Source organism: Typopeltis vanoorti, chromosome 24 (genome assembly GCF_054136105.1).
Source record: "Typopeltis vanoorti isolate ZY-2024b chromosome 24, IOZ_Tvanoo_1.0, whole genome shotgun sequence".
NCBI classification, from domain to species: domain Eukaryota; kingdom Metazoa; phylum Arthropoda; class Arachnida; order Uropygi; family Thelyphonidae; genus Typopeltis; species Typopeltis vanoorti.
The window spans coordinates 81,429,736-81,457,645 of NC_143572.1; the positions used below are offsets into that span (position 1 = coordinate 81,429,736).

The window sequence follows — 27,910 nt, forward strand, 5'->3', positions numbered from 1 at the left end:
TATGCCCGCGGGAACCATGGAGCCCGTCCACCAATTTGTGTGTGCCGGCTGCTGTTCAACCGTGTGCCGTATAGTTTGAAAAAATCACGCAACAATTCATGGCATGCTATATGACGCATGCGTTAATGACACATGATGAGTATTAAACGCATACAATGTAAAGTAAACGCGCATTCGAAGTTGTTCATTCCAGTTTAAGAACTGGAATATGATCATATTCTCCTAATTATGAAGCACTGGCCAATGAAATGGAATGCCAAAGATCACACTAACTTACATATATATATTTAAATTTTTATATAATGTAAACTTATGTAATAAAACATTTAATTATAATGTAAACTTTGTATGTATTCATTTAACAAACGAATTAAAAAAATTGCTTGAAAAAAATAGGTGGTGCCTGTCACCCTACCAGTACTTTAGAATGTGCTCTAGGAAACAAAAAGGTTGGGAACCCCTGGATTATGATATGCAATTGATATGCACGTATTTTTCCAGCCATTTTCAGCAGTAAATAAAACAACTAAACCAATGCTATACTAACATCGGAGCTCGCGGTATCTCTCAGATACAATTTACTGTCAAATATCACAAGCCTTTACAAAAAAGGTGTTCAACCAAACTGATAGAAAACAAACAAAAAAAAAAAGTGCGAAATATCACTCGTAACATACGCACGCGCAGCTAGTCACGACCTTCAACCTATGCAATAAAAAATCTATGTCAATTAGCAAGTATCTGTCAGATCTCCCGGGACCGGTCAAATATCACAAATCTTTGCATAACACGTGTTAAACCAAACTGACAACAACAAAAATGCGAAATAGCACTTGTAATATACTCATGCACAGCTACTCATGACCTTCAATCTATACAATAGATAGGTTAAAGAATATTCATGTGAACAATTAGCATGTGTCTGTTGCGAGCTCCCGAGTGTAACAGTACAATCCACAAGCCAAGTTAGGAGCGACTGATTTTGAAACATGTTTGAACTTGTCACAGCATTTAAAACCATATAAACTCATTAATTTTGATAATTTTTCACGGAACAATTATTCACTTTCTGAGGTACATAGTTTGGGAAACGCTGCCATAAAGTAGCATGCGATGGGAATTTTATACTTTTATAGTCTATCCAAATATATAGTTAAATTATTATGTTTTTTTTTTTTTTTATTAATGTTTCTCTTGTAACAAAGAAAACAGCAATTGAAGATTTTCTTATAATCCATCAGGGGCGATATTTAATTGTTTGCCTCAGGGCGTGATCTTATCAGGCGAAGGCCCTGCTTTCGGCATTTTAGCAACTCATACTTTATGTTTACTGGAATAAATTACAATTTTTTCTCAAAAACAGGTCTTCGAGACTCACACGGGTCTCGAGTACCTGTTATAAGGTTTATTAACGTTTATGATATAAAGAATTTTATCTTTAAAGTTAATCTGTGTTCATTATCAGTGTGCATGTAGTATAGTAATTATATTCCCTGACCTGCGTGCTGTTTTTCATGTTGCTCCCACCTACAAAAAAAAGCTGAAGAGACGACAGTTTGAAGTTGAACAGAAACAAATGCTTGAATACGAATAACAAGTGTTCGAATACTTGAATCCAACCAGAGACATGAGGTCTACACACCATGAAGATGTTCCATTTAGTATTACAAATGGATGAAGATCTTTGTAAAGGTTGCTCAATGGGAGAAGAATCAAACTCGATTGTGGTTTAAAATGCCTACAGGACAAGCAATTCAATAGTACAGTTAGAAGGTTTACTAGTGAGGAAGAGGACTGCCTGGTATTTCGATATTCATGTGAACACAGCAGGCATTGCAGATCATCTATGGGAAGGGTATTTGCATTCAATGTGCAAGACCACCCGAGGCGAGGAAATGTTTGATTTCAGTCACCGACCAGAATTGAACAGATAACAGTAGGTAGAGTTACAGATATGAAATTAGTCTGTATCACAAAGCTGTGAGCCGATGTTCTTTTTAAGATGATGTTCTGTTTATGGAATTAAGATAAATACAACAACAACAAAAATTGATAAATGGTGACAATGACAACAGAACGAAGAAAGATAGCCAAATAGATAAAGCATGATGGGATTTAACTCAAGTCTGCAAACTTTTACCATCTAAAGATATTATGGGATTCAACAACTTAAATTATAAAGATATATAGGAAGTGCATAATTTTGAACTAATGAAGGATTGCTGTAAGTTGGACTTTTCTTGAAATATTATTTCTGTGAAAGAGTAGTCAAGTCTTTCACAGAATCAACTCCCAAAAAGTATGGTACCAATGTATGGTAATGGTCGTTTTTTTTACTTAGGCACAATATCTCTTTTTTTCTTATTATTATCAACTGTTTTATTATTTGTGCATATGAAACATGAAAAAAAAAAAAAAACGAAAGGTTTTTAATGTGAGATTGGAGAAGATGAAGAGGCACATTTTTCTTAAGAATTATAATAATTCATATCAATGGATAAACATAACATTTTATCATTGCATATATAGGTATATATAAACCTGAATGTTATAATAATAGTTTAGAATATTCTAAGAGTAATGCTGCATACTTCAGTTAGCTATATTAACCCTTTCTGACATGAATTTTTTTTCCAAGTGAAAAAAATTTTTCTTTCTATTTATTTTGTCTTTAGGTCTAAAAAAGCAAGAGTATCAAGTATTTTAATGAAAAATACATTTCAGGATACGAATTCTGATGGACTGATTCCATATGGAATCATTATATTTTAGTAGCAAATATTCAACTTCTGAGCTTATACTCTATAATCCAATATATTCATATTATTCTACTAAGTCATAAAAACTGATATTGGTAAGATTTATACATATAATATATACCTGTTATTATATTAAAGAAATGGAACTATGACGTATGATAATAATTAGAATCATTCGCCACGTAATATGGGCTACCGAAAGCCAAGACAGTTAGCGATTCCAATTGGAATCACCAGGGCAGAAAGGGTTAAGCATTTTATAGTGGAAATATTCTAAAGGAGAATAATATTCCTGAATATGATGAAAATCTCAGAGACAGAACGCCTAATAACATCTGTGTATCGTTAATTTTCACACATCAAAACCTTTCAATATTTAAGAAAGGGAATACCACTGTTTATGACAGGTCATAAAAATTGCCTGCAAGTGGATTATAACAATGGGTAGTGTATCATCTATTCTCCAAACTGAAGGAAATGACATCTATGTAGCAAATGTTAGTGACCAAGCAGCATATTTTTAAACATGGAAAAGTTTGCGAAACACTGTAATGTAATGCTTTTTTATGAAAAAAATTATTTTTATAATAATGCCCAGTTAGAGGTCTTTTGTGATATGGCTGGAAAAAAAATAGTGAATTAATTGATGGAAAAAAAGATTTAAATGAGAAGGAACTGGTACCATTAATAGATGACGTCAAACCAAATGGCAGGGAAAGTTCTCCGAAAGGTTATGACTGTGATGAATCCGTTAAAGAATCGAGTTTAAAGAAATTAGCAGGACTGGACTCAGCAAGAAAATTAGGAAGCTATTTTATGCATAATACTCCCTCATCGGAGCACTCCGGAAAATTCACAAGGCAATTGGATATTTGTTTAACTTCATATTATGAACTTAATAAAAAATTGCAGTATAGTGGTAAGCAAGGTCTTATTATTGATTTTTTGATAACTAAACCTGCAGAAGTATGCAACGAGAATTATACTAATGATGCCCAAGAGATTTCAGGTGAAGACGTCCTGCCGCTCATAAATAATGAACATCTATGAAATGCTCGTTTTGAAGACAGTGATGACGATTAAAATATGCACTTTATTTTATTTTGCCTATAACATTTATGCATTATGTGCAATGAAGTTTATGTACACAATTTTTATAATTTTATACTATGTATTTGTTTCATAGTATATGTTTTCTTAACTTACATGGTTACATGGTTACTTGAATTAAATAAAATTATATTTTTGTTCGATGTCATTGTTGTTTATGTAATAATAATAATAAATGATTTGACAAACAAGTTTTGTCAAAACTGAAGATCCAGAAAAGAAATGGGAACAAGTTAAAGAGAAAATAAAGAAGATTGCAGAAGAAGAAATTGGATACGTAAGAGCTAAAAGAATAAAAAAAAACTTTGAATAACTAATGAGATGATTTCTCTAATGAAAGATAGAAGAAAATGGAAAAATAAAGACACCCCAGAAAGTAAAATACAATATAGAACCCTGAATGACAAATTGAGAAGGGAAACAAAAAGAAGTAGAGAAGATTGGCTTAAAAAACAATGTGAAGAAATGGAATTCGAGCTAGACGTATAGAAAATACGAAAGGAGAAATCATAACTGAAGAAGACAAAATCCTAATGAGATGGATGGAATACATTGAAGATCTATACGACAAGGAAAATAGACCAAATGAGTTGCCATTAGAAGATATAAAGGTAAATGAAGATCATCTAGGCCCAGGGATTTTGAAGACAGAAGTAGAAATGGCCATTAAAGAACTAAAATATGGAAAGGCAGAGAGAATAGATGAAATCCCTGCGAATACCTGAAACTTCAGAAGAAAGGAACTGAAGAAATAAACAAAATAATAAATTTAATTTATAAAAAAATGAGAACTACCAAAAGATTTTATGATCTTAATATTTATACCAATGAAAAGTAATGCAGTGAACTGCAAGGATTTTAGAACAATAAGCCTCATTTGCTATACATCAAAAATACTTATGAGAACCTTAACTTGAAGAATTGTATCTAAAGTGGAAAAATTTTTTGGAGAGGTTCAGTTTAGTTTCAGGAAAAGTAGGGGAACAAGAAATGCGATTGGATCATTAGGAATAGCAAGTAAAAGAAGTCTGAAAGTGAATAAAGAAGCAAATATCTGTTATAAATTTTTTGAAAAAGCTTTTTACTTTGTAAAATGGGATAAGATGGTGGAAGTCATGGAAAAGATTGGTATAGATTGGAAAGAATGAAGGCTAATTATTTCACTATATATGGGACAAACTGCCATGGTGAGAGACATATGTAGTACAGAACCAGGTTTCATTGGACGAAGAGTAAGACATGGCTGTTCTCTGTCACAAGTTTTGTTTAATAACTTTGTATTCTGAAGCAGTGTTTAAAGCACTGAAGAAGGAATAAAGATTGGAGGTAGAGAGATATTTGCAATAAGATACGCAGAAGACAAGGCATTATTATCAACTACTGAAACAGGACTACAACATCTGTTGAACAGATTACTGGAATCCTGTATCAATTATGGAATGAAAATTAATATCAGAAAAACCAAGTTAATGAAAATGGCATGGAAAGAGGCAAATATGGATATTAGAATAAATGGGAAAAATTGAATCAAATAAAGATATTTATACATCTAAGAAATGTTATTAGTAGTGATGGAAGATGTAAAAAGGGACATAAAAGCAACAGTAGTGATGGGAAGAGATGCCTTTAATAGAAAATGGAATTTATTCAGAAGTAAAATGGATAGAAACCTAAAGAAAACACTAATAAAATATTATGTGTGGAGTGTTGCCCTCTATGCAGCTGAAACTTGGACAATGGAGAAAGAAGAAGATTTTGGAAAGCTCTGAGATGTGGATTTGGACAAGGATGGAAAAAAATCAAACGGACAGATAAAGTAACTAATGAAGAGGTCTTAAAAAGAGTAGAAGAAGAAAGAAGTCTGTTAAGCAGGATAAAAGGAAGCAAGAAAAACTGGATCAAACATATTCTGAGAGGGAATGGAATCCATTCCCTCTCAGAAATCATCAGAGATGCTATCGAAGATATAACAGATGAGAAAAAAACCAGAGGAAGAGTAAGGAAAACAATACTAAATGACATGCTATATGGAGACAGGTACACAACCTTGAAAGAGAAGGCTCAGAACAGAAGAGAGTGGAAGGAAAGTTTCTGATACTAAAAGAAGTAAACATTTATGCATTATGTGCAATTAAGTTTACGTGCAATTTGTAATTTTTATACTATGTATTTCTTTCATAGTTTCTTTGTTTTCTTAACTTACACGAATTACCTGAATTAAATAGGAATTAACCTGTTATTTTTATGAATATTCCTCTTTCTTTTGCTTGAGATCTTACAGAGATGATTCTAGAAGAAATTGGTCTTACATAAACTATTGAATTTAGGAACCATTTTTAATTATTAGTGCTACACCTTCCATGTGATGGTTATCTTTCCATCACATGAAATATCGTTAAATTTTTTTCGCTGATTTTTCCCTCACTTGTTCAGTGAGCCTCTGCAACTCCCACTATTTCCCATTTGAACAGTTCGAGTTCTCTCTCTATCAGTTTTAATTTGTCAGGTTTCTACAATGTTCTGATGTTGATGGTTGAAATATTGTATATGCTGTTTGCATTCAACACAGCTGTCTTCTCACCTACTCTATGTGGGCTTGAGTTAGGTGCTTCAGCTCTCCTTTATGGGGTAGCATTATTTGTATTACAGAGGGACAAAAGAAAATTATAGAGGGATAAAGTTATTAAATGCTTCGTTTAGTAGTAACAATAAATCTACATAATAAAATGATGGAAATTAATCTACTAGATGAACAACAAGGATTTAGTAAGGGCAAGTTTTTAAAAGGAGACGTGTGATTTTCCGACCGTCTGTATGTTTTCCTCCATCAGGCATTCCTTACATTTGCAGCCATTCATCTTTTTGAGTTTATAATGATAATTTGATTAAGCATCATGTTACCTGCGTAAAAGAAGGTTTTTAAATAAACCAAATCCGTGAAGACGTATTAAAAAGTTTCAATTGCTGTCGTGGGAACGAGCTCTCTTTTACATACTCATACTCAGCTCCGATATATAAAAAAACCAGGAATTCAGCACTTTTCCATGTGGTTGAAATGGCTTTAGGTATTTTCTTCTGATTTTCTTGAGTCTTCCAAAAAGAAATCACCTGGATAGGAACCTGTAGTCTGTCTTACATAATGCAAGTAAAAGTAGATGGATGAAATAATACAAAATGTTAATATAATACAAGGTACAGGAGTGGAAATAAAAAATAGAATAATAAGAACTACATATTATGCAGACGATGTAATATTAATTGCAGAAAATGAAACCCAGTTACAAATATTACTACATGCATTTAATAAAGCAGCAAAATTATATAATATGAAGATATCAAAAACTGAAACAAAATGTATTGACAATATCACAAGAACCACACAGATGAAAACTCAACACAATAGGTATATACCTATTTAGGTATATACAACTGAACTGAAAAGGAAGCCACATCTATAAGTCAGAGAACAAGTTGAAAAAGCTGCAAAAATATCAGGAGGCTTGAATGAAACAGTATGAAAAAATAAACATCTTAGAGTAGAGACAAAACCAAGAATTTATAAATCAGTAATAAAGCCTATCAGACAAAACCAAGAATTTATAAATCAGTAATAAAGCCTATCACTTGGAGGAGACCACATTCCTACCAGGCTCGTCCCCCGGGTGGCGGATGGGGGAAACCCAAATGGGTTGTTCTGAATAAAGAATAAAGAGCCGTGGACCAAAGGATGTAGCAGAGGCATGGCAAGATGGCTGCATTATTATGCCAGTAACTTTCATGAGCAGGAGAAAGTCTACAAACCGAGATATTTTTAATACAATCGTAAAATTAATATTATCCTCTGCGATATCGTGCTACCTACATCCTGTTAGAACACGACCCTACAAAAACACAAGCTAAGAAATTAAAAATCTTACTTAAAAAAGTAACCTCCTGGGCCCCCAGACGTCACGAAAAAACTTAAACCTTTCCACTCCCCCCCCGAATACACGGTTTACCAAAAATCCACAAACCCAATTCTCCACTCAGGCCTATAGTAGATGCCGCCAATGCACCTTGTTACAGACTGTCTAAACAGCTGGCCAACTCTCTGTCCCCCCTCACCGGAAATTCAGCTTCCTATATAAAAAACTCGACCCACTTTAAAGCCCTCACAGAAAATTTAACCTTGAATAATACAGACATATTAGTAAGCTTTGATATCTCCTCTTTGTTTACCAATATTCCCTTAATTGACACTTTATCTCTCTTAGAAAACGTTTTTCCCTCTGACATCTTAGATCTCTTTTCCTTTGCCATCAACTCTGGGTATTTCTTTTGGAAGAACAAAATCTACAAGCAGATAGAGGGAACTGCCATGGTTTCCCCCCCTCTCACCCCCCCTGCCAATTTCTATACGGAAGATTTCGAAAAACGAGCCATAAACTCAGCCCCACTCAAACCTTCTATCTGGCTAAGATATGTTGATGATGTGTTCTCTATTTGGCCCCATGGCCCAGACACGTTAGACTCCTTCCTCAGTCATCTCAATAGCCTACATCCAAGAATCCAGTTTACTATGGAAAAGGAAAAGAACAATTGTTTACCCTTCCTAGACACCTTAGTCACATGCCTGCCAAATGATATACTTGCCTTCACTGTATACAGAAAACCCATACACACAGACAGATACATTCACAAACTCTCCCACCACCACTCCTCACAACAATATGGCATCATTAAAACTCTTACCAAGAGAGCCCACAATCTTTGTTCCAGTGGAACCGCCCTCACTACTGAGCTTAACCACATACACAGAACTTTCCTCTCCAATGGCTACAGTGAACACAGTATCAAAAAATAATCAATTCCTCCCCCATTCCCCGTCCCTCTCATCAACAAGATTTTAAAAATTCCATCACCATACCCTACATCCGTGGCACTTCGGAAAAAATATCCAAGATACTAAAAAAGTATAACCTACACACAGCATATAAGCCCTACCGCAAACTTGCACCCTTATCCGTTCTACGAAAGATCAGCTCCCTCCTCTCTCTCTGCCTGGAGTTTACAAAGTACCCCGTTCCTGTAAGCTTGTGTACTTTGGACAGACAGGCAGATCAGCATCCATCCGCCTGGAAGAACACAAGTCGTACATTGTTAAACACAACTATGGCCATTCAGGCTTGGCTGACCATGTTTTGGACACCACCCACAGAGTATCATGGAAGAAAACCACCATGCTCCACCACAGCAAATTCAAGAAAGAGAGACTTTTCTTAGAAGCAGCAGCAGCAGCTCTCAGAAACCAACCAAATCTTAATAAATACGGTTGTATTAAGCTTCCGAAGATTTGGGAAACACTCATCACCAGATGTCCCACCTTACATTCCAGGCCACCTACTACCGTCCCTAGAGGGCGCTCCACCTAGATAGGACTTTAGTGTCACCCATGTAGTTAGGCTTAGCATTGTAAGTTTTTGTGTGCATGTTACATTAATTGTTTTTGTAATCCCCGTAGATGTCTTAGTGACTAGGACGATATATAGGAAGTATTAAATTTTATTTTAATTCTTTTTGAGTGTTGTAAAAAACCCATTAAACCTCCAACATAATAATAATAAACCGAGATAGTGCTACTGCGTACAGGACAACCAACATGCCTACTCAAAGACCACATAGAGTAGGTGAGAAATCAGCAATGTGGTCAGCCAAGGATGTGAAACATGTAACCACCCTCAACATAAGATCACTATACCGACCTGGAAAATTATAATTGGTCCAGGAAAATTTAAAAAGACTGAAATGGAGTATTTTAGGTTTATCAGAGACACAATGGTGCAGAGATGGATTCATGGATTTACCAGAAGGAAGACTGTACTTCTCAGGAAGAAAAGATAACATACACAGAGAAGGAGTTGCATTACTAATTGAAAAGAAACTCACACACTCAGTAATTGAAATAAACCCAGTGTCTCCTAGAATAATAACAGCCAAACTTCAAGCAAAAGAAAAAGGTCAAACAATTAAAATAATCCAAATATATGCACCAGACAGTAACCATTCAGAGGAAGAAATAGAAAATTTCTATGAAGAACTACAACAGGAAATAGATAACCCCAAAAATAGAGAACTCATGATAGTGATGGGAGATTTTAATGCTAAAATAGGACAGTTCACAGCAGACGAAAAAGATGCGATGGGGAAATTTGGATACGGAGAGCTTAACGACAGAGGAGAACAATTACTCCACTTCTGTAAAGCAAACGATCTAATGATTACAAACACATTGTTCTATCAATGCCCTAATAATAAATATATAAGGACATCTCCAGTTGGTAATATAAAGAACTGCATAGACTATATCATCATAAACAAACAATGGAAAAGATCAGCAAATAATGTACGAACATTAAGAAGTTTTGATTTTGACACTGACCACGAAATATTAACTGCCAAAAGTGAAGGTAAAATTCAACAGGAAAAATAATATCAGAAAAGAAGAAAACATCAACCTATCAAAACTAAAAGATAGCTCAAGCAGAAGTCGATTTTTAGAACAGATGTGCTTGAAATTAAAACCCTCCATCTTACAGAACAGCTGAAAATACTGGGAAGAAGGAAAAGAAACAGTGTTATCAATTGCAAAAGACACTCTAGGTTCCAAACCCAAAATAAACAAACAGTGGATAACCCAAGAAATCATAGCTACCATAGAAGAGAAAAGAGAGGCCAAGATACTTGTAAACCAACAAAATGAAGAGAATAGAGAAAAATACAGAGCACTAAAAAATAAAGTTGACATCCTAAGCAAAAAAGCCAAAGAAAAATGGTTAGAAGAAAAAGCTAAGAAATGCCAAGAAGAATACCAACAAAACAACCTGAAAGTCTTCCATGATACTGTAAGAGAAATTACAAAGGAATTCTCAGCAAAAGCAGTAACAATGATAAACAACAAGATGACTGAAACCGGGAATATTGAACATATAAGAAAAATCTGGTCAAACCATTTTAAGACTATCTTTCTCCAAGGAAACAAAACTACAATGCCAACAATAGAAGAAAATAATGATCACCCAAAAATTTTACAAGAAGTTAGATATGCAATAAAACAGATGAAAAACAATAAAGCACCAGGCATTGATACTATCCCTACTGAACTGTGGTCATATGGAGGCAGCACATCAATAATATATTTAACAACCCTATTCAATAAAATACTACAAACAGGAGAGATCCCAGATGACTGGAGAACTGGAAAGATCATCCCAGTATACAAGAAAGGAGACAAAAGAGACTGCAGAAATTACAGACCAATCAATTTACTCCCTCACACATATAAAATATTCATAAGATTTATACAAAATAGACTAAAAAAAACACCTACGAAGAAATGAAACAAGCTGGTTTCCGAGGAAATTATTCAACAACAGACCAAATTTTCACATTGCACCAACTAGCAGAGCTCAGCTGGGAAGACCATAAAGAACTATATTGTTGTTTTGTGGACTTTAAACAAGCTTTCGATAACATCAACAGAGAAATCCTTCTTAAAATTCTACTAGAAAAAGCAATAGACAAATATATAATACAGTTTCTGATAAAATATTACTCTAAGACAAATGCAATAATTAAAAAGGACACACTCAAAACAGAACCCATTGAGATCCAAAAAGGAATAATGCAAGGATGCCCATTATCTCCATGCCTATTCAACATATATCTAGAAGAAGTTGTAAAGAAAGCAATAGACAACGAGCCTGGAATCAATGTTAATGGTTTAAACATAAATAATATCAAATATGCAGATGATCTCGTCCTTCTTGCAAGAACCCCAAATGAACTATAAAAGCTGATCAATAAGCTAAACGAAACCTGTAAAACATATGACATGACAATAAATGCACAAAAGACAAAAGTGATGAAAATAGGGAGGAAAAAAACTACCATCTCAGCCACCCTAAACGGAGAACAAATAGAACAAGTAGACAACTTCATATACCTTGGATCAAAACTAACAGAAGCAATAGATGAACTCAAAACAATCAAACACAGAATAGCGATAGGATGGACCACCATGGGAAAATTACAGAAAATCTGGAAAACAAACAAGATATCTAAACAAGCCAAAATCAAATTATATGAAGCAATAATTATACCAACAGTCATCTATGGAGCAGCAGCGTGGACAGTTAAAAAATTAGAGGAGAAAAAACTGCTGGCATTTGAAATGAAATGTTTAAGAAAAATAAATAGAACAAGTTGGATAGAAAAGAAAACAAACATCACAGTCAGACAAAAACTATTGTATAAAAAGACAATAATAGAAAAAATTAGAAAACAACAACTGAGATGGTTTGGACACACTGTACGCATGGATGCAGACAGACTTCCTAACGTCCTAATCAATACTTTTCCAACTGAAAAAAGAAGACCTGGAAGACCAAGAATTACCTGGCTGAAATTAATAAAGAACACCTTGGGATGCAGAACATATAAGGAACTTTTTCGAACAGCAAGGAGTAGAGAAGACTGGAAGATCCTGCTCAAGAGAAGACTCAACCCGTCTTAGACAGAAGAGAAGAAGAGAAAGCCTATCATGACATATAATGCAGAAAAAAGACCAGACTAGTATGAAAACAAGACAAATGTTAAACACAGGTTGCTGTTGTCTTGTCCTTTGAAGAGTCAGATGTTTCCGTATGCTCTTTGAACTGCTTTGGCTATGTTGATGATTTTGTTTGTATAGAGCTGTTGTTCAGGATTAGCATCTATTTCTTGCAAGGCTGCTGTAATTGCTGGACAGGTAAAGATGTGAGTGGGTGACAGCTGTTGCAGTTTCAATATGTTCTCGTATCATTTGTAATGATTTTCATTCCTCTATAATGTCCTGTTCGTAGTCTTTGCTATCGTGGTAGAGGTCTTTCTGTCAGCAGTTAAACACAGGTGAAATGAATATATTAAGAAAAATAGTAAACAAAACTAGACTAGATAAAATAAACAATACAGTTATAAGAAAACAATGTAAAATACAAGCAATAAACAATTTGCTTTCTACAAGAAGAATAAAATTGAATGAACATGTGTGCAGTGAAGTGAAGAAAGAATAATAAAACAAGTCTACAGTTGGAAACCAAAGAATAAAAGATGAATAGGAAGACCTAGAAAAAGATTAAAAGAAGATGAAATCTTGGTCGCAACAGATATTATATCGAAGACGTGAGGAAGAAAATTGATGTAAAGAACGAACCTAAGTCACTCAAGAGTCTTGGCCTCTTCAGGCCAAGACTTTTTCCTCATAAGGAAAAACTCTTAACTCACTGAATCGGCACTCGAGTATAGAGCCGTTATCCTCCTCTCTCTGTGACAGAACTGTGTCATCTAGTCCTTCAATGCGAAACTTCCATTTCGTCCACTTCTACAGGTAACGTCACATCCGGTTGTGAACGGAGACGAGGAGCGCGCTCACGCAGTTATGCGTCCGCTGCCTAAAGAGTCCGATTTTAGAAATGGAATAATTCAAAATGTGCTAATGAGTCGTAATTATCTTTGGTTGCGTTGCGCTATCATAACTAAAAGTTAAGAAAGTGCATAGTATATAAATTTTGAAATTTAATACGAATCCGTAGCTGCACTGGTGTCAGGGCTGAGTGACACATTTGCCAGCGATCGCTATTCAGCAGTGGAATGCATTCCGATTCAGACGAAGGACTTGACCGCTGTTAGCTTGATTGCTCTCTAAATTTTCATGTAATACATTGATCAGTCAGTTTTCTCTCTTCTGATAATTTTTTTGTGCTGACTTTAACTCAGTTTTGCGCAGTAAAAATGATAGTTTTTGTTACAAATAAAGTTTACGCACCTTATAATAGTCTTGTTATCATCGGCTACTTCCTCGCATACTTTGCAGCGAATCGCCATTACCAAAGATTAGCACCCACTATGTATGTAGGTCAGAAGTTTATGGCAGTACTTGGAAATCTTTTTCATTGACTGCTAGGATACTATAAAGGGCACACAATTATCAGTTATATCACTTTGTAGGATAGTTGATAAGGTACATGACACACGAAAATTTACTTACTAATTCGCAGTTAACCACCTTAAAAATGTGTAAATCGGGAGATCCTCTTACTCATACTTTGCCACCTGGCGTTCAACTTGAGGACTTCGGTACACTACTGCAACAAATGACAGCAACATGTTTATTCCAATACTATGCGCGACATCTATTGGAATTAAATTCAATAACACTGTCAAGAACAGTATTATATTACTGTTAAGAACAGTAACATAATATAAAATTATATATTTTATACATAGTGGTGAAGTTATTAATTCCGCGGTCATGGAAGTGTCGATATTTGAAGTGGAAGGTCTTGAAGAAACTGGCGATGAAAATAACTGCACTTTCATTTTCACTGTCTTCGGGGTGGTCTGAAACTACATTATTTGCCAGTGCATATCCAGCAGGTAGGCTGCAGAAAAAGAAATCATTTCCTACATTAATCGAACCGTAGCGAAACGGGCGATCAAAATTCTTCAAAACTCAGGGAATGAAAAGCACTCAATTGAGAGTTGTTTATGTAAAATGTATACATAAATAATCCTTACATAATTTGCGATTACAGTACTGTTCGACATGGGATGAAATTTGCGACATGCATACAAGCAAGAAATCACATCCGCTTGTTTATTACATTGTTATGCACAACATCTATGCAATGGACCTCAACCCAAAGAAATGCGATTTTACTGCAGATCCCAAAAATTATTCCACAAAAATATTTGAAAATCCATAGAAACAAAACAAGAAAAAAAAAATCAAAAATCCAAGCAAATAACCCAACACTAATTCTTACCAAAAAAAAAAACTTTCCACATTAAATTCACCAAATATCGATGGCCTAAAAAGCAGTATAAATGATGTGCAGTGATGTCATGGAAATCAGAATAATTCTTCTTATGAGAGCCCCACATGGAAACTACTTATTGCACATGTCTTTTTGCCCCAAGGGCGGTAGTTTTGCATTTACCAGAACCAACATATCATGCCACAGTGCAAATAGTTGAATATCAACTACTTAAACTGCACTGGCTCAAAATTTCTCTGCCAAATCAACCTGCCCGTTTCATATGCTGTCTTATTGCTCTCCAAACTCCATCAAACACTGTAACCTCTTCAGCTATCTCTGTCTAAAACTGAACTTTTTGCAGTCGAAATACTGCAATAGTAAGTTCGACCTTTGTGGGGAGTTCAAAGTCCAAAATTCATATTGGTTCTGCTTCTCCAGTTTCATCGATCAATCAGGAAGGGATGTTGAGGTGTTTGTCATCAGCAATGAGCTATCTCAGATAGTCAATCTTCTTACCAGAATACCTGACAACCCCCCACTTTGCAAACACACTTGATCTCTTCATAACAAGCTACCTATCCAGGTATACTGTGGTCATCGACTCTCTTCTTGGTAACTAAGTACTATAAGTATAAACTGAGGCTATTGTACTATATTGTAAGTCTGCGCCATTGTAATATGTAGGATTATTCTCATTAATACCTTATGTTTTTATAATATTTGTGTGTGTGGGGGGGGGTGCTACTACACTTTGTAAACGTTTCTGGTTGTTGCTGCTCCATAGTAATATTTTCAATCTGTGCTATATTTTCCTTCTGCACTCTATATAAAATATTTTATTGCTATCCTTTTCTATGTATCTATTTCCCTTCCTTATACTGTATTAATTTTTTGTTCTTCCCATTATCTCTTAATGATAAGTCGCTTGGTGTCGCACGGATTAGATCGTCGGCTTGTCTAGAGCTCCTGAAAAGATCAGTATTATTTTGTGTTAACATTAGATATTTTACTAGAATTTTAAGTAGTATTGTTTGCTTTTTGTTTCTTGGTGTGTCTGTGCAATTTTTGCGTGTTTTCTGTTATTTTAATTATTATTTTTAAGAAAAGATAGCGTACACATGGCACCGATAAAGAAAAAAATGGCGGCCAGGTCGCCATGCTTGTTTAAGAGTTTCGATGTAAAAGAATTTATGCAATGTGCTGTGTGTGAGATGTATGCCTTGCGAAGAGCGGTAGGAGTCTGGTTAGAAAGTGATAGTGGAGTTAATATGTGTAGAAAGTGTAAAGAGAATGAGGACTTAAAGCGTGTTTCGTGTATCGAGACTGATATCGTTAACGGTAGTCAGAATGTAGAAAATGGCGGTGTGATAGAGAATTGCGTGGTAGTGCCAGATATGTGTGAGAGCGTCGCTGCAAGTGTAACTGAAGGTAGAAACACCGAAAGAATGGATGATTTGATCGATAATGAAAATGGTGACATAAATGCGAGTAGCGAAATTGCCCGTTTAAATGGCGCGATACACAGAGCCAAAAGACAACTGGAGCGTATGCAAAAATGTGTGTTGAACGTACCGACAAATAACCGGCGGAAGTCTGTGATGGCAAATAATAGAATGTTCGTAAACGTCAATAAAATGAAGGAGCGATTGCTGTATGGGGATTCGCTATTAAGAGGCGTAATAATTGAGAGTTTAACGAAGTCGTACCAGCCGGGTGCGAACATAAAGGACGTCAGCGAAACTATTCGACTGCAAAAACAGAGGGTGAAAGAGATGATAATCGTGGCAGGAACGAATGATTTGAAAGAGGACAAAATGGAAATGATAGAGGATGTGAGGGAGTTGTTTGAGGTAGCAAAAGAGAAGAGTGAGAGAGTTAGGATGGTGAGTATCTTACCGCGGTATGACAGCGAAGTGTTTAGGAGGGCCATAATTGCCAATGACTTTATGCGTGGGTTATGCATGGAGAGTGGTGTGGAATTTGTGGATATGTGGAATGAGTTTGATGGGCGAAAGGACTTATATAAGATGGATTGGTTACATTTGAATGGAGTTTGTAATGTACGGAGACTTGAAAGAGTGTTGATGAATGATGTGGAAGTGGATGTACAGACTCAGGGAAACTAGATTTATTAAGAGGGGGGGGAGTAGATATGCAGACTTTAGGGGGGGCAGTTAAGTGTATGAATGAGTATATTATGCCAGGGCGAGTACGACGGACAACAAATCAGAATGGGATCGTTAGTATAAGGAATCAAAGTAGGGATGGGACAAATGGGCTTCTGCGATTCATGTACACTAATGCCAGGAGTACTAGGAACAAGAAGGAAGAGTTTTTGGCCATGGTTGGCACTTCCAGGCCACAGGTTGTCGGTATTAGTGAAACATGGCTGACAGAAGATGATAAAGCTAGTGGGATTGAATGCGATGGGTATAGCGTGTTCAGGAGTGACAGGGTGAATAAAAAGGGGGGAGGAGTGTTATTGATGATAGCTGATGAGCTTCAGCCAAGGAGTATAGAAGTTGAACTGCAGGATGGGGAAAAAAGCACATTTGAGGCTGTTTGGTGTGAGATACAATCTAGCAGAACAAAATATACAATTGGGTGCTGCTATAGACCGGGTGATGGAGTGGATGGTGGGAATAGTATGCATAAGCAAATAGAAGAAATGAGTGGAAGGAGGGTAATTATTATGGGTGATTTCAATTATGGTAACATTGACTGGAAAGAGGAGAGGGCACATGGGAGGAAGGAATTGGATTTTATGCAGTTATTAAGGGACAACTATCTACAGCAACATGTATTGGAAAATACCAGGGGGCAGAGAGTGCTGGACCTAGTAATTGCAACTGAGAATGTAGCTGTAACGAACATGACCATGTTGCCACCAATTGGTGAGAGTGACCATAAGGTCATGACTTGGGAGGTGGCTAAAGGAGTCGAATTTACAATTAAGACAGGGTACATGTGGAATTACCGGGCTGGTAAGTACGACAAGCTTAGGTGTGTGCTTGGCTCAATGCCATGGCATGTAAAACTGCAAGGGCTGGATGTTGATAGTGCATGGGAGGTGGTTAAGAACTGTTTTCAGGAGGCAATGGTTGACTGTATACCAAGAGTCCGAATAATAAATCAGGTAGGGGTTAAATGGATGAATAACACTATTAAGCTTGAGCTGCAAAAAAAGAAACAATTGTGGAGGGAATTTAAGGAGAAGGGTGACCATAAGGTGCATGAACAGTATAAAGCTCAGGCCAGGATGGTAACAAGGGTGGTAAGAAAAGCAAAAGCAGATTACGAAAGGAAATTGGCCATGCAGGCTAAAGAGAATCCCAAACAGTTTTTTCAATATGTTGCAAGTAAAAGGAAAAATGCTCATGGTAGAATGATCTTAAAAAATGCTGAGGGTAGGGAGGTAACTGAATCAGTCGATGTTGTGGAATTACTGAGCGAGCACTTTGCAAGAGTATATCATCCAGGTGGTGACTTTGCGGAAATGGAAGAACCAACAGCTTATACTGGAATTGTGATGAACGAGGTAGAGGTAACTAGTCTATTACAGAACCTCAATGTCAATACATCTGTGGGATTGGATGGTATACCAGCTCGAGTCGTACGTGAAGCGGCCAAAGAATTGTCAGTGCCCTTGACCTTTTTGTTTAATTTGAGCCTCAGGACTGGGTCAGTCCTGAGGCTCAAATTAAGAGGGGAAAATAGTTCCACTGCACAAAGGTGGTTCCAAGGCTGCTGTTGAAAATTACCGGCCAATCAGCATAACAGGAATCATTACCAAGGTCTTAGAGAAAATAGTCAAGAGGAAAATACAAGATTGGATAGAAGAAAATGGGATACTGTATCGGGGACAGCATGGTTTTGTGAAGGGTGGGTCATGCCTCAGTAACTTGCTCACGTATTATAACACAGTGACGGCTGAACTGGATAAGGGTAATGGGTTTACAGTGATTCTGCTGGACCTTGCTAAGGCCTTTGACAGGATACCACATGGAATTCTAATCAGTAAATTGCAGCATATGGGAATGGACATAGGGCTGGTGAGATGGATAAGAGGGTGGTTGATGGAGAGATATCAGAGAGTGGTTTACTCAGGAGTAGAGTCCACAAGACGGCCTGTGACTAGTGGTGTACCACAAGGATCTGTTCTTGGACCACTGCTGTTTAATTTGTTCATAAATGATATAGGAAAGGATCTGAGAGGAACAGTTCATTTGTTTGCGGATGATGCGAAGTTGGGTAGGGCAATAGTGAATGCAGATGACGTCAAAATTTTGCAGGATGATTTGGATAGATTGGAGGTCTGGGCTTGGGAGAATGGTTGTCAATTTAATGTGGCAAAATGTAAGGTTATGCATTTTGGGGTGAAAAGATTGGAGGCAGTTTACTGCATTGGTGGAACTGTGCTCCAGGAAATTGATGAGGCACGAGATTTAGGAGTGTTGGTGGATAAGGAATTGAAATTTAGGGGACACATTGCAAAAGTGGCCAAATCAGCTCATCAAATCACTTGGTTGCTGAAGAATACGTTGACAAGCAGAGACAAGCAGGTTATTGTTCCTCTGTATCGAGCCTTGATAAGACCTCATCTCGACTACTGTGCTCAGATTTGATTACCTAGGTTTCTTCTTGATGGGGAGGAGGTGGAGAGGATCCAGAGGCGAGTGACCAAGATGATAGTAGGTCTGTGGAATGAACCGTATGAGAACAGGTTGAAGATTTGTGGGTTGCAAAAATTGGTTGATAGGCAGAGGAGGGGAGATATGATTGAGACATTCAAATTACTGAAGGGTTTCTATAAAATTAATTCAGAAGATATTTTTGAGAACAGGGATGGTTGTGGGAGGACTAGGGGACATCCATGGAAACTGGGCAAAAGTGTGGTTAGTAAAGGTGTTAGAGCTGGGTTCTTTACTTTTAGAGTAGTGAATGAGTGGAATGTGCTCCCTGAGTCTGTGGTGGATGCTGTGACAGTGAATGAGTTTAAGGCGAAGTATGATAGATACTGTATGAATGTCGAATAGTTGTGATGAAAATGATTTGGGGCCTCCCTCGATGAGTCTAATGACTCCCTGGAGTTGCCCGTAATAATAATAATAATAATAATAATGATATTAATTAATCCCATTAATGATATTTTTAGTTAATGACTGCGCCACTAGGAGTCCCGGCTTGGTATAAGAAATTGTACTAATTCCAGGAGGTCTCTAGCTAATACAAATCCTCTCTTAATTAAATTACAGTCGTGGCTTTCAATGCACTTCTTATCTTATCCATCAATTATTTCCAAGCTCAGAGGATCGAATTTATTTGGAAACAGTGCATAGCATATTAAGATCAGGCAGCACTCCTTGGATATAAATTACAAGCATGTTTATTAAACAATAAGTTTGATTATACAATAAATACAAAATAGGTAAATTGCTTATTCTAACTTTAGTCTAAGTTATGCTAAATATGACAAACTCTTATGGCAATTGCCCTCGAATATGCAATAAACTTACAAGAATCACTGTAATAGAATTTATAATTCCTTGTTTAAACTAACCACCATAGAAAAATTACTATGGCAATTCTACAATTAGCAACATAAAACATTAGGATTCCTTACAATTAACAACTAAACTTTTGGTGCAATCACTTCTTAGGAAATAGTTATGCTCTGGTCTACGCACATATTAATTTCATAAATTTGCATCAATTACTCTCAAGCATATATATATATATATCTTAGTACTATAAACTTAGCAGTCCATCTAAGATAGTTCTCTTACATCACATATAATATAACATGTAACAATTAACTCACATTAGATCTTCATCTCTTTAGCGCACTTCTTCTCAGTTCATTTCAGTCTTCTGATTCTTCTCCGTTTTGGGTTTTTGGATTTTCTTTCCTTAGAGGCTCTCGGAGCACCAGAATGTCATTCAGATCTGTTGGAAGGATTTGGAATGCAATTTTCTTGTGTCTTAAAGCTCGAGCGAAGGGTTCAGCGGTCGGAGCATATGTAGACTTCGTCAAAACAGCATGGCATATGGTCCGGCTCGGCTTGACTCCTCCATGGCTAATCGCTTCTGGTGACCATCATTTTTGATCTTGGAATTCTTGCGGTTGATCGACCTCCTTCGCATTTCTGTGTGTACTAGCAAAACTGTCGATGCTGATGGTTGAAGATCATTGCTTTATATTCAGTCTTCCATGCCACCTTGGGTTTAGGATTGAAACCCACGAATATTTCCTCGTGATTCTCTTGATCTAACATTTTGCCGACTTGTCTTTTCTCCCTTTCAGAACATTCTTAATCCGTTTTACCAGACTGTGGAACTACATATGCTTGAATCAGACAGCCCCTTTCTCCAATGACCTTGAATGTCGGCTTAGACTGAACTTATAAAAAAAGAGTTCTCTTACACTACAATGACGACTGTAACATCAAATAACTTTCCGAAGGCAAGGCATTGCCCTTCGATATACCATTTTAACATTGTTTGTTTATGAAATCGAGCAAGCAAATTCCCTTTGGGCCTTTAGTATTCTATTTACAATAACAATTAAAGTTTATCTTTGTGAATTTTGTATGTGACCCCGGTAAAAGTCGATGCAAATAAAAAAATGGAGAAAATTTAAGCTGCATCAAATTTTACACAAGGGTGCCATCTAGAAGAATCTCAGTGGATTATATTTTCCCATCCGATTGTCAATCTATTGCTGTAGTTCTTCTCATATAAATCCCTCCCCAGACTGAAAAACAGAAATCATCTTAATAGAAATGAAGGCTTTCATCTCATATTCAACTCGAAATTCTCAGCCACCATCAAAGCCACGGTTCTCAAAAACAGTGCATCAATGCTGTAAAAGAAAATTACCTATGCATATCATGAATGGGTGAAAAGAAATCTTCTGTTGCCCACACTGCCTATTCTAAACTTCTCAAGAGTCGTAAAAGAATCATCACCAAATCGAAGTCAGACTTTGAAAGGGCTAAATTCTGTAAAATCACTTCATGCACAAATGGCAAGCGGTCCTTTTGGTCCATTGCAATGCCATTGGGAGCAATTTCTGGCACCCAGGTTCCTATCACTGTCATATATCCTGATGATACAGAGATTATCTCACATGAAGACAAAGCTAACTTACTCGAATCACTCTTCTCTTCCATATTCTGCATTAGTGACCTGGAGAAAGGTCATTTATTTCCAACTACATAGGCGCTCTTCATGGCTTCCAGAATCTTCCAACAAAAAGAAATCCGAAGAATGCTTAACCTGAACACAAAAACAGCATCTGGTCTTGATACTATCCTACCTATTGTGCTAAAAAATAATACCCCAGAACTAACACCTCTACTGTGTAGCCACCTGAATCAAACCTATTCAGCTCTCATCTACCTTACAACATGGAAACAGGTTCACATCCAGCCCATTCCCCCAAAAAAATGCTAAAAGCCAACCAACGAAATGTAATTCAATTAGTCTCACTTCTATTGTCTCTGAAAAAAAAATGCAGGTTATCAACAACCAACTCTTGAACCATCTAGAGACATATCAACTAATCATGGCCAATTGTATGAAGTCTTCTGATCTTCATCTACACCTGAACATGTCGCATTCACCAATCACTTCTGGACTCAGACCATAGATAAATTTGCAGAAACTGACATGGCTGCTCTCGACATTTCAAAGGCATTTGAGCAGTTTTGGTTGAAGCCTACGTAACAAACATCTATTCTATGTGTGCTTTACTCACTTTGCAACTGGATCACTAACTTTCCTGCTGGTTGCTCACTACATACCATAGTGGGCAGTTTATACTCATCAGAGTTACCAAACAATGTAGGAGTATCCTAGGGGTTCTGTTCTTTCCCCTTTCTCTTTTTCTTTGTATATAAATAATCTGGTCTTTTTTAATCCTATCCATAGTTCTGCAGTTGTAGTACTATGGATAGGATTGTAGTACTATGTAGACGACCCTTGTAGTACTGAAGTATTGGAATCCTCAATGTCATGACCAGTGACCTGAACTTGGTTCTCTCAGCTTTTCCAGTTGGGCAAGGACAACATTTTAAGTGTCACTGACACCAAAAACTCAGATCCGTGTGATCTCTCGCAAGATAGAGCTCGCATGCCTTCAGTAATATTGAGATATCCAAACATGATCAGATTTCTCTTCTTGCACTTATCTGTACGTTCGATCTTTCCTGGCACAAACACATTTCAACTATAGCTTCTGAAGAACCAAAATACTTCTAGTATGTTTTCGCAAAACAGACTACTTCAGACCTCCACAGATCCTCATTCTATACTAACGTCTGTCAACTTTTCTAAGGCCAAGAACCAATAAAATGCCTAAAACAATTCTATGGACCACTAATTTACTGAGACGAAGCTGGGGGACGGGGAGCGGGGAGATCTGCTCCGGGCGGCACTTTATTGGCGCATGAGAAATCTTTCGATACTGTCTATAAAACAGAAAATGAGTGATGAAATAGACTTCGACAATGTCATCGACGATTGTGCTTACTGAAAAGCAAGAAATATAACATTTTTGATTGTTGGAATTAAAGTTTTACTTCAAACATAAACATAGTGTTTTTAATTTATTTTCCTATAAGTCGATTTGACTTTTTTAAATTTTGTTTAAAAAACTATGTAGGAATTACCAACATTTCAGAAAAACTATGCCATTTATAACAAAATAAATCTGAAAACATGTTTTGAATACATATGGAAACCTAATGAATTAAATTGGAAGTAAACGATTAATAGTGTATCATCATTGAGCAGAATTTTTATATTTATTAACAAATAAATAATACGATGTAATTATTTACTATTTACTTTTAATGAGATGTATGAGCTTCTCGGCCCTTGCAGAGTTGCTGGATATCTGGCTCAATATTTGTCAACTTCAGTTGAAGATCGGCACGCACACACACACACACACTAAGACGATTTCTGTATTTTGTTTTTATTTGAAGAAGCGATGAAAATCCTTTCTCACAAAGATTAGTTGTAGAAAACTGCATGACGTCTTCAATGTTGCTTCAGATAATTCGGGAAAATCACTTCTCACTGAAGGCGAGATCCAAAATCGAGCCAAACCAATATCAGGGAATTGCATTTTAAGTGCACTGTAACTTGAAAGTGAAATCAGCTGTTCTTTTTTCGATAACGAAAGGTCGTTCTCGTGACTGCAAGCCTGAAATGGATCCCGAACGCAGAGAAATTTCTTATAAAAATTACTCCGAAAACATGTTTCAAAATTTCGTTTCGGTTTTTGTGGTGGTCACAAACACTTTCCAGAAACTCAGAATCAACAAAAATATAATTTTCCACTAAAAAGGATTCCAATGTTGAAACAGGTGCAAATTGTCTGTCTTTTACTATAATTAATCCATAAAACGAGTTTTTTCTAGAATGCCTTTATTTTATAGCAGACATCAAGAACAGTTAAAGAATTTTCCTGAAGAGAGAGACTTACTTCATTTAATTTCGAAAAAAATTGTCTGAAAGATAGGAGTGTGTTGACAACCATGCTTCATCAACGAGGAGTGATGCAAAATTAGAATTACCTTCATTTACAAATAATAAAACTTCGTGTGTTAATTGAAATAACCTTGTTAGTACTTTTTCCCTGGAAAGCCAACGATTTTATTCTATCTTCTACTATTCTTTCATGCATAATTTATAATGTTTTAAGTGTTTTGAAAGGGAGTTATGAATCCAAATCATGTCTCCTGCTTGTGCTCTTTGGTCTCTGTTGACTCCACTGTATATCACATTAAAATTTTCGGTTCTCATAGTTCCTTTTAATTTCTTTTTTTGTTTCAGTGATTACTGAAAAAAAAAAAAAAAAAAAAATCAACTAACGCCTTTTTATTCCCGTATATACGGGAGTAGGCGAGGCCATTTAGCCCTATCTAACTTTTGGAGACTGAGTGGGCAGTTCAATCTCCACTGGTACCCAATCAGAGACAGATGGCCCAAGGCTATCACTAATTAAGCGGTACGCAGTGAAGAGAGACGGCTCAAATGTGCCGCCATCTCGTGGTCTCTAACCCTAACACAATATATTTTAATGTCTGAAATAATGTGGGTTCTACGGTCGATTTTCTTGAGTTTACAGGACGAAAAACCCGAGTTTCCGGGAGGAAAAACCTGCTTGCCCGTGCCAGAGATCGACTAACTCGGGAACCGGTCGAAAAAAGGCTTAGAAAAATTTCCTCTAGTCGCCGACTAGACTCGAAACCAAGACTTCCTTCGTGCGGCCTAGCGCGATGGTGTGCAAACGCCACATCCACTGAGCTACACAGGCTCCTATTTTAAAATTTCTTTCATTTAATAGTTGGTCTAATTCTATTTCTTTATATGCTATTCCTCTTACATTCCAGTTTGCTATGTGTATTATATTTTGTCGTTTCCATTTTTGTTTTACCTTTCCCATTCCAGGGTCGTTTTCCATCGATTCAATCCGATTATCTTTTTCTGTCAGCTTACAAGTAGAATTATGTTCTCCATGTCAGGGGACTAGCCTGACGATGGAATAGTTCAGTAGTAGGGCTGCTACCTTAAGGCTTCTGAACTAGCCTTCTTCCGAATTTAAACCCATAGGAGGAATAGGGTATATTGAACGGGGGAAGATTAGGTAATAGAAGAATTATAGTAAAGATTATAGAGAGGGCATAGTTGTAGGGCCAGAAATGAAAAGATCTCATGATCCTCGAGTACTCTAATAGCATCAAGGTCATAAAATAAGAAGAATTGGCTGATAAAGCCTTATAGGAAAGATTAAAGTAAGTGGATCTTCCTCAAAGTAGAGGAAGAAGAGTATAGATCCAGCTAGGGGTCCATGGCAGTGCCATTTCCCTTACAATCAAGATGATTGCCCCTTATGGCCCTGTTAGTCCACGAGACCTTATTCTTCAGTATATTCCGACCACCCCACCACATGGTGGGTTTCCCTATCCCCCACCCAGGGAACGCACTCTCTAGGGGTTACAGGTTCCCCCGAGAGAGGGACCCTGTAACCCGTAGAGAGCACATTTATTAGATCTGTGAAATCTTCCAAGAGTTTCGCTCCTCCTTTATTTTTTTGAGAGCCACATTGAGTTTTGGGGATGATTTGGAATTTTTCGATGCATGTGGAGAGTTTGCAATACGCAATGCGCTCTGATTTGGTTCATTACAGACAATGTGTCGATGAGTCTGTAATTACTTATAATGTTTCTTTTCCATGTTTATGTATGAGTGTGATTAATGCCGTCTTTGGTGTTTCAGGTATATGCCCCGTTTAGAAGATTTTATTTAACAGTTTCAGTATTATGACACAGGTTGGTTGAGTGGTTTTCGATGACTTTTGTTCTGATGCCATCTATCCCTGGTCCTTTGTTAGGGTTAATTTATTGTATTGTTAGTGGTAGTTCTTTTGTTTCTGTGGGGAACCACATCGACAGGGTTGCTTCTGGACCTGATGAATTACGTTTCTTTCTGTGAGGAGAGATCGTTTCCTGTAGTTTTTAGACAGAGTTCACGAAGTTCTGATTAATGTTTTTTGCCAACTGTCTGAGGCAGTGGTTCTGTGTGTATTGTCGAGCATATCACTGATCAGATGCCAGGTTTCCCTTATGTCGTCCTGAGCTGTTGTTAATTTGTTTCTATAATAGTTTCCTTTTGCCATTCTAATGTTGTGTGTTATTAAGCGATTCCGTTTTCTTTTGTATTCAGTCTGTAAAACGGTATTGTTAGGCGACTTTTTTAAGTTGTTTCCATAGGGCATCTTTCCTTTGTATGTCTATTAATATGTTGTTTGTTATCCGTAAATTCTGTCTACTTTCGGAGTGTGTTTTTATTTTTGTTAATGCTTTTTTATATTTTATTAAATGCGAGTTTAAGATTATTATATTCAGCGTCAATAGAGTCTAAAGATGCTATCTGCTTCCAGTCGGTTTTTCTGATTTCGTCGTTTACTATTGTTTCAGTTAGGATGCTATTATACTGTTTTGTGGTCTCAGTGAGTTTTGAGGATTCTAGTTCATTTACACACTGAACTAGAACTCTTAAAATCTAATAAGGCTTTGAAATAATGGTCTGCAGTTTGCATTATGACTGCTGCTGTGTGGCTGTTTGGAGGGGCCCTTATGTTTATGTGGTCAATACAGGATGAGGTGGTCGTATTTTCGACTGTCTCTTTTCGAGTATTAAACTGAATGGATGGGATTTTGTTATGTGCTGGTAAGAGGTCTAGGTATTGTTCTTGACATCCATTTCAAACAGCATTAAATAGCACGTACAACTATTCAAAACTTCCCTGCCTTCATCTTTCCTGCAAATTAATATACTATTTAGAGAAATCATTCGCGACACTAAAACGCGTACATCTTTCAACGCTTCAGGCATTGCTGAAAGAACGAAAATTTCCAAGTTAAATTGCTCAGATATACCTGTCTCCAATCCATTAGCCAGTCTTAAATGGAGACTTAAACGGTATTCCGTTTATCGATTTCAGATGGTAGTGATTGTTGGGTTCACAATCTTTTCTCAGGGTTCGGAGTTTTCGATTTTTCACTTCTTTCCTTCATTTGTCGCATTCTGCTTCAAAACATCGATTTATTACCTATGTTTGGTTTGATTTGATGTATTACAGAGAGAAGTTCTGCTTCTTTTATGGTTGGGAACCATAATGTCTGCTGTGATGGTGGTCCAATGGGAGGGGGATCCGGGTTTTTGATTGGAGGAATATTCCTGTGTAGTTTTTTGTTGGATCTACAAATCAGTGGCGTACTCAGGATTTAATCTTGGAGGGGGGGGGAGTTGAGTAGACGATTTGAGAATACACTCTACTCATTGCATACGAGCTATGACTGAGCATCTTCAATGATCGCCAATACATGATACACGTGATCTCCTCTGGCTAGTCTTGGGCGAACGAAGTAGCGCCCAAGTACTACTAAGTTCGCCTTGCGTTCACAGTAGCCAGGATTCCCGAGCGGTATAGGGTATTCCCACCTTATGTGATCGCTAATTCATAAGTAGCATAGAAATAGAAGACACGACACAACATAAATTAAAAAAAAAAAAAGAATTTTAATTAGGAAAAGATATTTGGAAATTTTTCTAGTGTTTTTTCTTTTGGGGGGAGCCAAGGCCCCTTGGCCCCCTCCCTGGGTGCGCCAATGCTACAGAGTACTGGTTAGA

The 27,910-nt window shown here is 36.8% G+C and overlaps 2 protein-coding genes across 2 annotated transcripts in view; one reads left to right on the forward strand and one right to left on the reverse strand.

The window, feature by feature from the left end:
• Positions 1-13,874, reverse strand: part of LOC150093462 (uncharacterized) — a 99,278-nt gene extending 85,404 nt beyond the window's left edge. Inside the window, exon 1 of the mRNA XM_090413625.1 lies at positions 13,711-13,874. The gene's annotated coding sequence lies outside the window, so the exon portion shown is untranslated. The remainder of the gene's footprint in view (positions 1-13,710) is intronic.
• The window catches only part of LOC150093463 (uncharacterized), a 95,341-nt gene that overhangs the window by 15,676 nt on the left and 51,755 nt on the right, over positions 1-27,910 (forward strand). The window lies entirely within an intron of this gene.